Source organism: Eurosta solidaginis, chromosome 1, assembly GCF_040869045.1.
Source record: "Eurosta solidaginis isolate ZX-2024a chromosome 1, ASM4086904v1, whole genome shotgun sequence".
Taxonomy (NCBI): Eukaryota; Metazoa; Arthropoda; class Insecta; order Diptera; family Tephritidae; genus Eurosta; species Eurosta solidaginis.
In genome coordinates, this window is record NC_090319.1 from 178,068,497 (window position 1) to 178,082,947 (window position 14,451).

Below are 14,451 nucleotides of genomic sequence, written 5' to 3' on the forward strand. Positions count from 1 at the left end.
GCCAAAAATACTGCCATAGAACCACCGACAGGTTCTCTTACTTTAAACTTTATTTTCGTTCAGAATTGTGCACACAAACTGATGAAAATAGAGCAGGACTATATATGCGTGCGCATTCACTACATTCATTTAATAACCAAATTTATTTCTTGTCTTTGAAGTCTGTTCACAAATGTTTCAAAATGTGATTGGTTTGGTCAGCATCACCCCTTAATGTTATTTTGGGTGGGCGCGACAATTCAATAAATGATTACAATATTTAGTTTTAATGCGAAGATATTGAAATGGTGTTAGAAATTTTGGGTCTGGTGGTAGGAGTAGCAGGAAAGGAAAATGGGTCAAAAGGTTGGTAAATGAACCAATGCGATAGAGTCCGTCCACTGACTGTCCATATACTTATCCCAACGTACATATGTACATATATATGCTGAGTTTAAATGTACATTACATTAGGGATGCCTAAAAGGATGCAAACGGGTACCGAAGAACCCGTTTCCGAAAAATCGGTACCGGAGCCAAATACCCTTCGGGAACCGTGCCAATTGATAAAGGCCATCAATTAAACAGGACTACAAGCGTACTTGGGGAAAGGTTGAATAAATGATCGAAGGCCAATACAAAAAAAAAAGGAAAATGATACATTCTACAAATGTTTCTCCTCTTCCAAAACGAAGATCTTTTATTTTTTTTTCTTTATATATCATAAAATTATGCTGTCCAAACATTTTTTTTTGCGGCGGGCAGGAAAGTTGTTGGTTTTTAGCATCAACAACACAAATAACAACGACGAAAAAGCACCCATATAACACACTGCCTACCCGGTTCAGAACCAAAATGTGAGTACCGAATAATGGATATGCTCATTTTTCTGCAGCACTAGTATGCCTGACTAACTAAAACGCTACCGGGTGACACAAAATAAGGCACTAAAGACCCAGGAACATAACGTGCGTGGAAAGAGGCCATGCACATGATGTGCGCCAAATATGAATATTTTTTTTATGTAGGGGCAGATGTTTTTCCCCCTACTCACGCGCTAATTAAATTTCCAAAATCTCGATAATCAAATTAGGGCCTACTCGCCACCGAACGCGTGACACAATCATAACAAATAAACTGAGCGTCCGCTTCTTTTTCTTCCACATTCTCTGAATAGAATGACTCGTTACGCAAGAGGACCGAGCGCCAAGCCGCTCGTTACCCGAAGCCGTTCCATCTATGCAGCGCGCAGCATCCGATCAGGTCGTGCCCTATATATCGCGCAAAGTCTCCGCTACAACGACTGCGCGAGATTATTAAGGTCAACTACTGCCAAAATTGTTTTTCGATGGTACATCGTGCCAGGAACTGCACGAGTGAGGGCAGGTGCCGAAGATGTGGTGGCAACCATCATACCACACTGCACATTTCGATGGAGGACTTGTCGTGCGAGCCAGAGCCGCCCAAGAGTTGGAACCAGTTGGTTATTGAAGAGGAGGAAGAAGGGTACGAAAGGATGCCTACGATGCACCAGGTGGACGACGAGACGATGGATGAAGCGCTGTCTCTTCACGCGTCCGAGTCGGTCTTTGCAGAGGAACCACCAGCACGATCCAGGAGTGAAGCGGGCTCCCATATAGTCCGGCTCGACACTAGGGGATCGGAACCACGGCCGTTCCGACCCCTACTCGCACATGAAAAACGAGAGAAAAGTGGAGCGGAATCACGGCCTTTCCGCCCACCTTCGCAACGCCGCCCACAAATACACCGAGAAAAGCGCGAGCGTAGACTGGCCCCTCGGCCCCGCCAGCTACGCGCTCTACGAAATTTTAGAGATGAAAACCGAGACGGTAGACTGGCCACTCGGCCGCGCCAGCTACCTCAACATAGTTCCTTCAGGAACGGGATCCGTCCGGCTGACACTACAGCCGGCCCAACACTTCGGCCAATGGCTGCTCTGGCGCCCACTGCGGTCGTGAAGGTGGAAGCCGGGGGGCGTTTGCACCTCATTCGTGCACTCGTTGATGCATGTTCCCCCCGCACAACGATCGACCGCAGGCTGGCGCGAGAGTTAGCACTACCGACGACGAACGACGCCGGCGAAACCGGCTGTTTTATTAGATTCCGGGGCGTCGGTTTCAGACGCACCCAGGCCGAACAATAATGTTATGTTTTGGTTTTATTGGTCTGTAAATAATTAATTATAATATTAATTTGTTGTCTTCAAGACCACCTTTATTATTTTCGTAAAATATATTTTTTACAAGTTATATTATATTAAATAATTATACATAGAAAACGAGTAAATTAGAAAAAACAAAGTTCGTAGACCGTATAGCCGACTATTTCAAAACCCATGACGATTTATTATCAGCGATCCACACATTGAAGGCTTAAAGTTTTAACGCATCAGGCCACAATGTACTTTGCAAGTTTCTATTTATAACTCGTTTTCTACTCTTTGTTGTTTATATTCTTTACCACCGTCAATTGAGTGCGCCAATCAGGTGCTATTATCTCTTTAGACGAGGATTTTTGTTGCAGCCCATATGGGTTTTCCTTCAAGCTCTTGCTTTGTTAGGATTCCAGGGTGCTTTTTCCGTAGACTGAAAGTAAATTATATTATGTTTTGGTTTTATTGGTCTTTAAATAATTAATTATAATATTAATTTGTTGTCTTCAAGACCAACGTTATTATTTTTGTAAAATGTATGTTTTACAAGTTATATTATATTAAATAATTATACACAGAAAACGAGTAAATTAGAAAAAAAACAAAGTTCATAGACCGTATAGCCGACTATTTCAAAACCCATGACGGTTTATCATCAGCGATCCACACATTGAAGGCTTGACGGTTTAACGCATCAGGCCACAATGCAATTTGCCAGTTTTTATTAATAACTCGTTTTGTACTCTGTTGTTTTTGAGTTGAACACGATCGATGGAAGTTCTTTATCCTTGCAAAAACACTGAACGTTCAGCACTAGCTACTGTAACAGGTATGGTGCAAAAAATACGTAGAGCAACACAAATGTTAGGAAAAATTATAGCTAGATCTAGAGCACAGATAGCATTCAAATGGTGACAGATTTTCGTTAAAATTTGCTGAGTAAATGTGCTTCAAGTGGATCATTTCATCTCCTAAACTCTTGGAAACGTCTGAATGGTATTTGCTGACAAATTGAACGGCATTTTCCGTATTGAAGCCTCATCCATGTATCCAAAATGCCACAAAAAAGAAAAGGTGTCCTTCAAATTTTTCATGACAGCAAATCGTTCAGTAATACCTGCAATAACCGAATCAACTATCACCAAAAAGGTGTTGTTTTTGATATCAGTCTCGTGATTGTCGTTGATCTTCTCGTTCTCTTCACATTCATAAAAATGTCTTTTGCGATTGCTTTTTCTAACATCAGGAAGCTTTGGTGAGATTCTTGAAAGAGCTTCGAACGTTATGCCTAAGGATAGTAGTTTGATAGTAGGAGAGTAGTTTGCTCAACGTGGCTTGAATCGGGCGTAGAATCAACAATGATGGCGAAATATTTAGCTTTTTCCGTTCTTTCAATATCGGTGTTCTTACCTGTTGTGCACAAATTTTAATAAATTCGTTTTGGAAATCAGCAGAAAGATAATGCACCTGTAGCCGTTTTTGTTGTTGTTGAGAAATCTTGACTTTCTCCAAATGCTCTCTCAGTACCGGATCGTAACGACTTATAAGTTCGAGAATGCCTAAAAAGTTACATTGTTCCGTTCGCCAAGAATGTTGCTCTCACCTCGAAATGCTAGACCCCTTTCACCTAGAAATAAAATTGGGTGTAAGATCCGATATAATATATCCTTCCACTTTTGAGCTTCGCTGATCAACTTCGCTGATCAATATTTTACGTTATCTTGCGTATTTTCGTGAGCTGGCATCTTATCACGAAGCTTTTTCCTTGGTTGCATTTTTGAATATCATTGAGACGACAAGGAAGGCAATAAATATCATTTTTGCTGCTACTCCACACCAACCAATCGCGCTCCACTAACTCTCCGACCTTGGTTAAGATAGTAGTAGGAAACGGTTTATCGTGACAATCACGTGGAAACGAAGTAAGCATTTTTTGGTGACCCCAACGAATTATTTCTTTAACTACGCTGGAACTTTTTTTCTTGGTCGAATCGCACTTCGCATATTTTATTGTAAAGAAATGTAATTCAAACTTGCATTTTTCGAGCTTTTATAAAATAATAATGTATAGAATACTCTAAGGGACAAAAATCGAATCTCGTTTTTATAGTGAACCTGAATGAAAAAATAAAACTTTGTTTGAGCTTTCCCAAAAAATGGAAATTTTTAATTACATACATCCGTTCACAATATAACGTGCGAGTTGCTTACACACAAACTTCAGGGTATACACTTTATAATTCCACTTTTGTATTTTTTTACTTGTGTACTTTATTTTATTTAAAAGTTCTTTTGATTCACTTTTTTATGCCACTTTTGTCTTTGTCGAACCGCACTTGTACACTCTTAAACATCGGGAAATATACTAAAACGAAATTAGCTCAGCACTCTTCCTAAGTGCAACAGCAATCGAATTCAACTTTACGAAGCAACAAAGCAAAATTTTAGCTTCGCAAGCTTCGTTTGTTTTCGTCGTAGCGCTGTTTACATACAACTTAAAGGATCTCAGATCCTTTCACTGAAGAAAATTAAGAAGCCAACTCGCTCCACAAAAACAAGGAAGCTGAAATTAGTACAACAATGAAATTTAAAGTTAACAAGATATTTTTTATTTAAATGGTCCAATGTTAACTTAAACTCAACTTGGCTTAATCGTACGGATCCCCGAAAGCAACTGCCCAAACTTTCTTGGCAGTTTGCAAAGAAACCTCAGCGCCGGCCGCAGCGGCGCAACCTTTACGCAAGTGTGTTTGATTGCAGGTGAGAATGACCGTGGCCCTGATTTCATACAAGGATTGTGTTATGAAATTATTGGTATTGCATTTCATGACGAAATACAAATATGCTTTCGCTTCAGCGCATGCAACCATCAATGGAAACAAATGTGCTGACTCTGCGGCGCGTGTGTTGATCGAACGTGGGAATGGTATGACTGGGCATGTTAACTCCTTCCCCTTTAAAGATCTACGTCCCGTAGATTAGATGTTTGGGGTGAATCCTCTCGCCTGTGTCCGCGGAAACTCTTGTTCAATGCTGAAATGTTCAAGGTAGGTCTGCTTAATTTTTCTGTAATCCTTTACCAAACTAACCAAATGAATGTTACCAAGATAGCAAAACCCACGACTTCCGATGTGATAGACCATGTGAAGTTCCTTTTCGGAACTGATGAAAAAATGTTCTGCGCGCACACACCCAACTACGCGCATGCATACTCCACACCAAACACGTATTTTTAATTTAGTTTTCGTTTCTTTATTTATGTTATCTTTCAGTTCCTTGTACAAGAAATATTTTAAAACTTTATTTAGCCTTTAGTTTCTTTTAGTTAGTACTGTCTTTTGTATTTGCACAAATACTATTTTAGTTCTACTTTCCACTAGTTCGCACCTCCAAAATTATAATGATAGCCGCCCTTTTTTTCCGAGCAGACCTCTCCGTTTCCAAATTGTTTCAACACCTCTTGTCCATTCACAATAGACAACAGTGTTGCACCAATTTGGAAAAAGGGTAAGATTTATTATTTGTTTATAAGGCTGCTGTTACAACATCTGCGAAAAAAGGTTGAAGTCGAAAAATTGATCAAGTTTGTCGGTTTCAACTCTTTTTGGTGGTGTGGGTTGAAATTTATCCCGAATGGAAGAAATGGAAAACAAATTTTTTTTTAATCTTTGCGGCAGATATACCCATGTTAACTTGTTACATTTATCTTTACTTACAATTATTATATTACATTTTTCATTTGTCGTAAGCCTACATATTTACAAATATGAATATTTTTAACTTATAACATTTTTTTTTGTATAATTCAAAATTTCATTTACATCGGTTTTGTATATTAATTTATACATTTTATGTTTGTTTATTTTACTTAAATTAAGTATTGTTTCTACAGGATTGTATATTCTTATTTAAATTTGCTAGTATTTAGCGTAATAAAATAATAAAAATTTTTTTTTTTGCTGTCTCAAATAGAAATTGGCTGCTTCCGATTTCATTTATCTAGGTACTCCTCTTCTGCGGTTTTTATGTACCCTTTTGTATTTTTTGTTTTCATTATCAAAAATGGTTACATTTACATCGTCTATATTTGTTACTAGGTACGGACCTTGATATATGTTTTTTATGTTTTTCACGTGGTTCTTTTTGAACTAAAACAATATCGTTTATGTTTACTATTATTGGTTGTGCATTTCTATCGTATGCATCTTTATTTCTTAGTTTGTGTTTCTCTACTAATTCTTTATCCAAAGCGTGGCATTTTTGCATTCTATACCTTACTTTTTTGAATAATTTTCGATATTATAAATTGGTTCGATTGTTTCGTTCTTCAATTCAAATGGCACAATAGCCTTTTTGCCAAAACTAGTTCAAAAGGAGTAAGTTTATTATATATTATCGAACACCGTATTTGGCGTTGTGTTATGCCAAAAAATATTTCAATATGTATCCCAATCATCAAATGAATTATTTAAGTACGCGCGTAGGTACTCGTTAAAAACTCTGTGGTTTCGTTCGATAGTTCCTACGGTTTCATCATGTTATGGGGTAGAAAAGTTATGATTGATATTTAGTAAGCTGGTTAGATTTGCGCAAATTTCATTTTTAAATTCAGTACCTAAATCTGATTTGATAGATTTCATTGCACCGTATATTGAAATAAAGCTTTCGAATATTGCTGAAGCTATGGTTTGGAGGGTGGGCCGTGTGTTGAAGTCCACGAAAGTGGGGAAAGCTTCTGAGCGCCATTCACCTGGGAATGGCCAGAGCGATTCTTTTGCATGCGGTTCAAGCAGCCCACTACTGCCGGTCGCTTGCGGTCAAGTATCCTCTGGGTAGCCGCTAAACATCCTCTAGGTGCGGCTGCAAGCGGGCGTCTGTCTTGGAGCAAGCGGCTCGCTATATAAACGTGCAAGTAATATTTTCACCCCCTGCTGAGCGGGTTGTGCGCTGGGCTTGGGACCCGCCACGTAAAACCATACTCCAATGAAATATAACAACAAGCCTCGGATAAATACACTCTCTATTGATGACGACCATGGCAAAGGTTTGAAGGACAATGAATTGAGGGCATGCACCTGGAACGTCCGCTCCCTGAATGGGATTGGTGCAGATGCCCGGCTGGTTGATGTCCTCGTCAAAGCAAAATCTGACATCACCGCTATCCAAGAAATGCGTTGGACGAAGCCAGGAAGAAAGAAGATCCAAAATTGTGACATCTATTGGAGTAGCGATACGAATAAGCGCAGTTATGGCGTCGGATACGTGGTGGGAGAGAGACTTTGTCGCCAAGTGCTGGCATTCACGCCTGTGGACGAGCGTCTCGCCGTTATCCGAATAAAAGCAAAAATTTTTTAATATATCATTCATCTGCGCCCATGCGCCGACAGAAGAGAAAGACGATGAGGTGAAAGAAACTTTTTATGAACAATTAGAACGCATAACGAGCGCTGCCCCAGTCATGATATAAAAGTCGTGCTTGGCGAATTTAACGCCAGGGTGGGCAAAGAAGGTGTTTTTGGCCCTACAGTCGGAAATTTCAGCATACACAATGAAACTTCTCCTAACGGACTGAGGCTGATTGACTTTGCCGGTCCTCGAAACATGGTCATATCCAGCACGAGGTTCATGCATAAAAAGATACATCAAGCTACATGGCTGTCTCCTGATCGAAATACTCGCAATCAGATCGATCACGTTGTGATAGACGGACGGCATTCCTCCAGTGTTTTAGATGTGCGCACGATCCGAGGACCTAACATCGACTCGGACCATTATCTCGTTGCAGCCAAAATACGCACCCGCCTCAACTTGGCTAAAACCAAGGAACAAAAAACACAAGGAAAGCTAGACATCGAAAAGCTTCAATCACAACAGAATGCCAATGATCGACTCACACACCTGCTCTCTGAGAGCACAACTCATCCTGAAGGAATACAGGAGCAGTGGGAGCATATCTCCAAAGCACTTCGTACTGCCGCCGAGGAAAAAATTGGTTACCGGCGGCCACGAAAAAACAACTGGTACGATGAAGAATGCCGCGTTGCAACCGAAAGAAAAGACGCTGCCTACAGGGGTACGTTAAAAGCGAGCGCGACAAGTGTGTGAACGCTATCGTGAGTTGAAAAGGGAAGCGAGACGCCTTTTCAGGAAGAAAAAAGCAGAAGCAGAAAGGCGTGAGTGCGAGGAGCTAGAGCTGCTAGCCACCAGGAATAACACCCGAAAATTCTACCAAAAAATGCGGCGACAGACAGAAGGTTTTAAGACCGGGGCAAACTCCTGTAGGAATGAAAATGGCGACCTTGTAACTAATGTCCAGAGAGTGCTTAGATTATGGAGGGAATACTTCTCTGCTCTCCGAAATGGAGGCAGCAATTCACCGCGCAGAGATGAAGAACCCGATCCCGCAATCAATGATGATGGAATATATATCCCCCCGCCCGATTATGACGAAGTTAGAATAGCAATAACCAGATTGAAAAACAAGGCCGTGGGCGCTGATGGATTGCCTGCGGAGCTATTCAAGTACGGCGGCGAGGAGTTGGTAAGGCGCATGCAGCAGCTTCTTAGCAAAATATGGGCGGACGAGTGCATGCCCGGCGGTTGGAATCGGATTGTTCTTTGCCCAGTCCACAAGAAGGGGATACTGCAAAATGCACCAACTATCGTGGAATCAGCTTTCTTAATATCGCATATAAGGTCCTTTCAAGTGTATTGTGCGAAAGATTGAAGCCCACCGTGAACCGGCTGATTGGACCTTATCAGTGCGGCTTCAGACCTGGTAAATCTACCATCGACCAGATTTTCACAATGCGCCAAATCTTGGAAGAAACCCGTGAAAAGTGAATCGACACACCTCACCTCTTCGTCGACTTTAAAGCCGCCTTCGACAGCACGAAAAGGAGCTGCCTATATGCCGCTATGTCTGAATTTGGTTTCCCCGCAAAACTTATACGGCTGTGCAAAATGACGTTGAGCAACACTATCAGCTCTGTCAGAATTAGGAAGGACCTCTCCGAGCCGTTCGAAACTAAACGAGGTTTCAAACAGGGTGACCCCTATCATGCGATTTTTTTAATTTGATGCTCGAGAAAATTATACTAGCTGCAGAACTTAACCGCACTGGAACAATATACTATTAAAGCGTGCAATTACTGACATATGCTAATGACATTGATATCATCGGCCTAAACACCCGCGCTGTTAGTTCTGTTTACTCCAAACTGGAAAAAGCAGCGGTAAAGATGGGTTTGATGGTGAATGAGGACAAAACGAAGTACCTGCTGTCATCCAGCAAAGAGTCAGCGCATACGCGCCTTGGCAACCACGCTACTGTAGGCAGCCATAATTTCGAAAAACTAAAAGACTTCGTTTATTAGGGAACCAGCATCAACACTAGCAACAGCATCAGCACTGAAATCCAGCGAAGAATCAATCTTGCCAATAAATGCTACTTTGGACTAGGTAGGCAATTGAAAACTAAAGTCCTCTCTCGGCGAACGAAAATCATACTCTACAAGTCACTTATCGCACCCGTCCTGCTATATGGGGCAGAAGCATGGACCATGACAACAGCAGATGAAGCGGCTTTGGTAGTGTTCGAGAGAAAAGTTCTTCGACAGATTTATGGACCTCTACGCGTTGGCGATGGCGAGTACCGAAGAAGATTTAATGATGAGCTGTACGAGCTATACGCAGACATCAACATAGTCCAGCGAATTAAAACGCAGCGGCTGCGCTGGCTAGGCCATGTTATGCGAATGAAAGATGATGTTCCGGCCAAGAAAGTGTTTCTATCGGAACCCGTATATGGAAGCAGAGGTAGAGGGCGGCCCCCATTCCGTTGGAAGGACCAGGTGGAAAACGATTTAAACTCCCTGGTGTGATCAATTGGCGCCCGTTGGCGGAGCGAAGGAGCGACTGGCGCGCCTTGTTGGACGGCCATAACCGTTTAGACGGTTAAGCGCCAATTAAGTAAGTAAGTAAGTATGGCTTTTGCTCTTTCATCCGGTATTGATATTGTTAGTAAGTATTTCGTCAGATCGCAAATTATGGTAAGTGCGAACTTATTACCATATCTCGATTGTGGCTATGGGCCGATTGTATCAATTACGACAATGTCAAAAGGTTTATTAGGAGTAGGAGTTAGAACGAGTTCTTCTTTATTTCCTATTTTGACTTTGTTCAAAAGACACTTTTCGCATTTTCTAACGTAACTAGTTATGCCTTTTGTTATGTTTTTCCAGTAAAATTTGTTTCGTAATTTGGCATAAAGTTTTTTCGTTCCACGGTGACGGTGACCTCCAGTAATGGGATCATTGTGATAAATTGCTAATAATTTTGATTTTTGTTCCTGATCAGTGATTATTTCTATTGGATCCATTAAACTAATTTTTAAAAATTGTAAAAGCTTATTTCCTCTGTCTTTGAAATTTGTAATTGTAATGTATTTGAAAATTAAATCGTCTTTTGGCCATTCTATTTGCTTAATAATAAGTTTTCCGGTTCTTTTTCTAGCCTCGAAAGTAAGGAATCGAATTTTTTTATTTCATTATAAAATTCAGAATCAAGTAAAATTGTTCTTTTGTGCTTTATATGCATATTCTTAAAAATTCTTTACTGTTTTTATCATGAAACATTTCGGATCTAAAACGAGGAATTTTTTTTGAAAAGTTATGGGTGAATTTATCATAGAGGTTTAATGTTTTTATATTTTCGCATAAGTCTATATTTTCGATAGAATCACCTTTATCTTTTTTTTTACTCATAGCCCTAGTCTGAACTGCAAATATATTTTTGGTCGATTCTTTTATTTCGCCAATGGTGATATGAGAAAGTACATCAGCTCCTACATTTGACTTTCCCTTTATGTCCTCCATTGGAAAATTGTATTTCCCAACTCAAGTCTAATTCTAGAAAGTTTTGAAGATGGGTTTTTCATAGTAAATAGGTAGACTAAAGGCCAGTGGTCTGATTTTGCAATAAAGTTATTTCCATATACGTACGGTCTGAATTGTTTGATAGCAAAATAAATGGCTAATAATTCCAACTCAATGACTGCTTTTTTTTGTTCTGCTGCATTAAAGGATTTTGATGCATAACATATGGGTAAATTGTTGCGCTGGTGTTCTTGCCTGAGTATTACTCCACACTTAGTTTTAGAAGCGTCTATACTGTAATGGTAAACTGTTTGGAAAAATCTGGGTATTGTAATATTTTTGTGACATTAGAGATGCCATTAGTGCATCGAAAGCTTTATCACATGTCGTGTCCCAGTTAAATTCTACTCTTTTTCTATTCAGTCTATTCAGAGGTGCTATCAGAGATGCAAAGTTTGGAATAAAGCGTCCGTAATAGTTAGCAAAAGCTACAAACAGTCTTACAGCGTCTTTGTCTGTTGGCTTAGTATAGTTACGAATTGCATCTATTTTTGAATCGTCTGGTGACAGACCCTTATCTGAGCATTTGTATCCTAGGAATGTTACTTCCGGTCTTAGAAAATTACATTTGGATTGAGTTTAAGGTTGAATGATCTACATGTATTGAATACTTTAGACAAGTTTTTAATGTGATGAGATTCAACACAGCCGATGACTATAATGTCATCTACATAAAGAAAAGCTACGTTGGTTGCGATGGTCATCATTCTTGAAAACGAATTTGGTGCAATGTTCAAATCGAATGGCAATACCTCCCATCGATACGCTCCGCGATCAGTAGAAAATGAGGTTATATCGCGCGAATCCAGAAAAAAGGTCTAAGGTTGAGAAAAATTTGGTTCTGCCAAGATTGTCTAAAATATCATCGATTCGTCCTGCTACTAGTTTCTTGTTACTTACTTACTTACTTAATTGGCGCTGAACCGTCTAAACGGTTATGGCCGTCCAACAAGGCGCGCCAGTCGCTCCTTCGCTCCGCCAACCGGCGCCAATTGGTCACACCAAGGGAGTTTACATCGTTTTCCACCTGGTCCTTCCAACGGAGTGGGGGCTGCCCTCTACCTCTGCTTCCATAGGCGGGTTCCGATAGAAAAACTTTCTTGGCCTGAGCATCATCTTTAATTCGCATAACATGGGCTAGCTAGCGCAGCCGCTGCGTTTTAATTCGCTGGACTATGTTGATACTCTATATTGAGCTCATACAGCTCATCATTATATCTTCTTCGGTACTCGCCATCGCCAACGCGTAGAGGTCCATAAATCTTTCAAAGAACTTTTCTCTCGAACATTCCCAAAGCCACTTCCAAAGCTTCTTGTTAATTGCACGAAAATCTACGCACATCCTGTACGATTTTTTCCCATTTATTTTCTTTTCAGGTACTAGGATAAGAGGGCTGTTGTAATTAGAATAGCTTTGTTCGACTAAATCATTTTCTAGTAATTTTGTAACTTGTATGTTAATTTCTTCACGCTGAGAATAGGGTAGACGATAATTCTTTACATACACTGGTTCGTTGGCAGTTACCCGTAATTTCTGCTCATAATAATTGTTTAACGTCATTTTGTCGTTATCAAGCGCGAATATGTCAGCATATTGTATGCAAAGATCTAAAAGTTCAGATGGTGCATCTTTAGGAATTTGGTTTTTTAAAATTGAAGTTATTTCTTTAACTCGTTTATCATCTGACTTAGTTTTGTCGATTACATAGACGTGATAATTTGATAGGTTTTCTGTTTTGATGGAATTTTTATGTACGAATTGTGCGTCACTTGGGGTATTGATTAATTTTATGATTGGGTTATTGGCGTTTGTAATGCATCTTGCTGTAAATACGCCTTTTTGTATTTCTTGAGATTCAAGGAAAAGTGGAGTTGGTGAGTGACCTAAGTCGAAAATTCGAAAAACTTTGCATCTTGGTGGTATATTACTCATATCTCTCCGTTCCGTGTAAGATTGGCATAATGAGTTTTTCTTTATTTGCCCAGAATGAGATGCTATTATTTGAATAACTTATTACACATTTGTTATAGTGAAGAAAGTCTTTGCCCAGTATACCGTCTGATGGATTATTGAAGTCATCGTTTACCACATGTAAGCTGTGTTCAACAGGATTATTAGAAAAATGTAGGTCTATGTTTATTTTACGTAAAGTAGGAACTGAGTTTGATGTTACACCAGTGATATTAACTACATCGTCAGAGTTAATGAGAATTTGCTAATTCAAACTTGAAATTTTAATCAAAGAAATTTCAGCCTATCTATCTAGTAAAAATGTGGATAGTTTGTTAGATCCCGTTATATAACTTTCGATAAAATCCGAGTAATTTAAATACAGGCAAAAAACATTCTGAATATTTATTCGCTTATCTCCACGTCCCTCAGGGTTCGCTGCTGAGGGGCGTGCAAGTTTAAAGAGCGAACGTACGGTTGAACATATATTCAAAGACACGTTTATAAAATTTTAAATTCGATAAAAATCCCACTTTCAAATATAAATCTCGAGAAGCTCGGAAAATTGTCCGCTACACTTATACATACTTACATACATACCCATACAATGAGTAAAAAAGCAAGTGACAGTATTGATGAAGGTCAATTTGACACAAGCCTCGATACCTTTATTTTCGAAAGTAATAGACTCGAGGCATTTTATTCAAAATGGTCAGCCACCCTTATATTTGATCAAACGGAATCCCTTCTGAAAGTAAAAACAAAACAGCTCGAAAGATTGTGGGAATCACTTCTAGAGTCCTACAGAAACGTATCTCTTTCTCCATCCCATCAGGAGTCCATCGATTCAATAGAGCATAAATAACAAAAGTATTCTGAAATTTATGAGACTTGCATGTCCCAGATAATGGATGCCATGCAGTTACTGAGACCCTCCCCTCAAACGTCTCAGCCCCTCGCGAATACGCCAAACTCCTCACATTTATATGTCAAAGTACCACCATGCGATAACCAAATATTCCACGGCTGATACGACCAGCCGGCATTCAGGGATATGTTTACGCTAGTCTACGGCAATCACCCCAACCTAACCCAATCTCAGAATCTGATATGAAGTAGCATCCAGATATGAAGTAGTGGAGAAAATCCATACTTACAGACCGGGTAAACCGAAAACTTCTACATCTAAATCGCCTCACAAAATCCAAACATATAATTCGCATGGAAATTTAACTTCTAAATACAAGCTATGCGTTAATAATCATCCACTGCAATCGTGTCCTGAATTTCGTAAGCTGACGGTCGCCGAACGCACGCAGTTCGTAGGGCGAAACCAGTATTATAGTAACTGTTTCGCCTACAATCATGCACTTTCTCAATGTTCCAGTGCATTCCGATGTGCACATTGTAAG

The 14,451-nt window shown here is 39.9% G+C and overlaps 1 protein-coding gene across 1 annotated transcript in view; it reads right to left on the reverse strand.

The window, feature by feature from the left end:
* The window catches only part of lobo (lost boys), a 1,557,146-nt gene that overhangs the window by 1,348,020 nt on the left and 194,675 nt on the right, over positions 1-14,451 (reverse strand). The gene's annotated exons all lie outside the window — the stretch shown is intronic.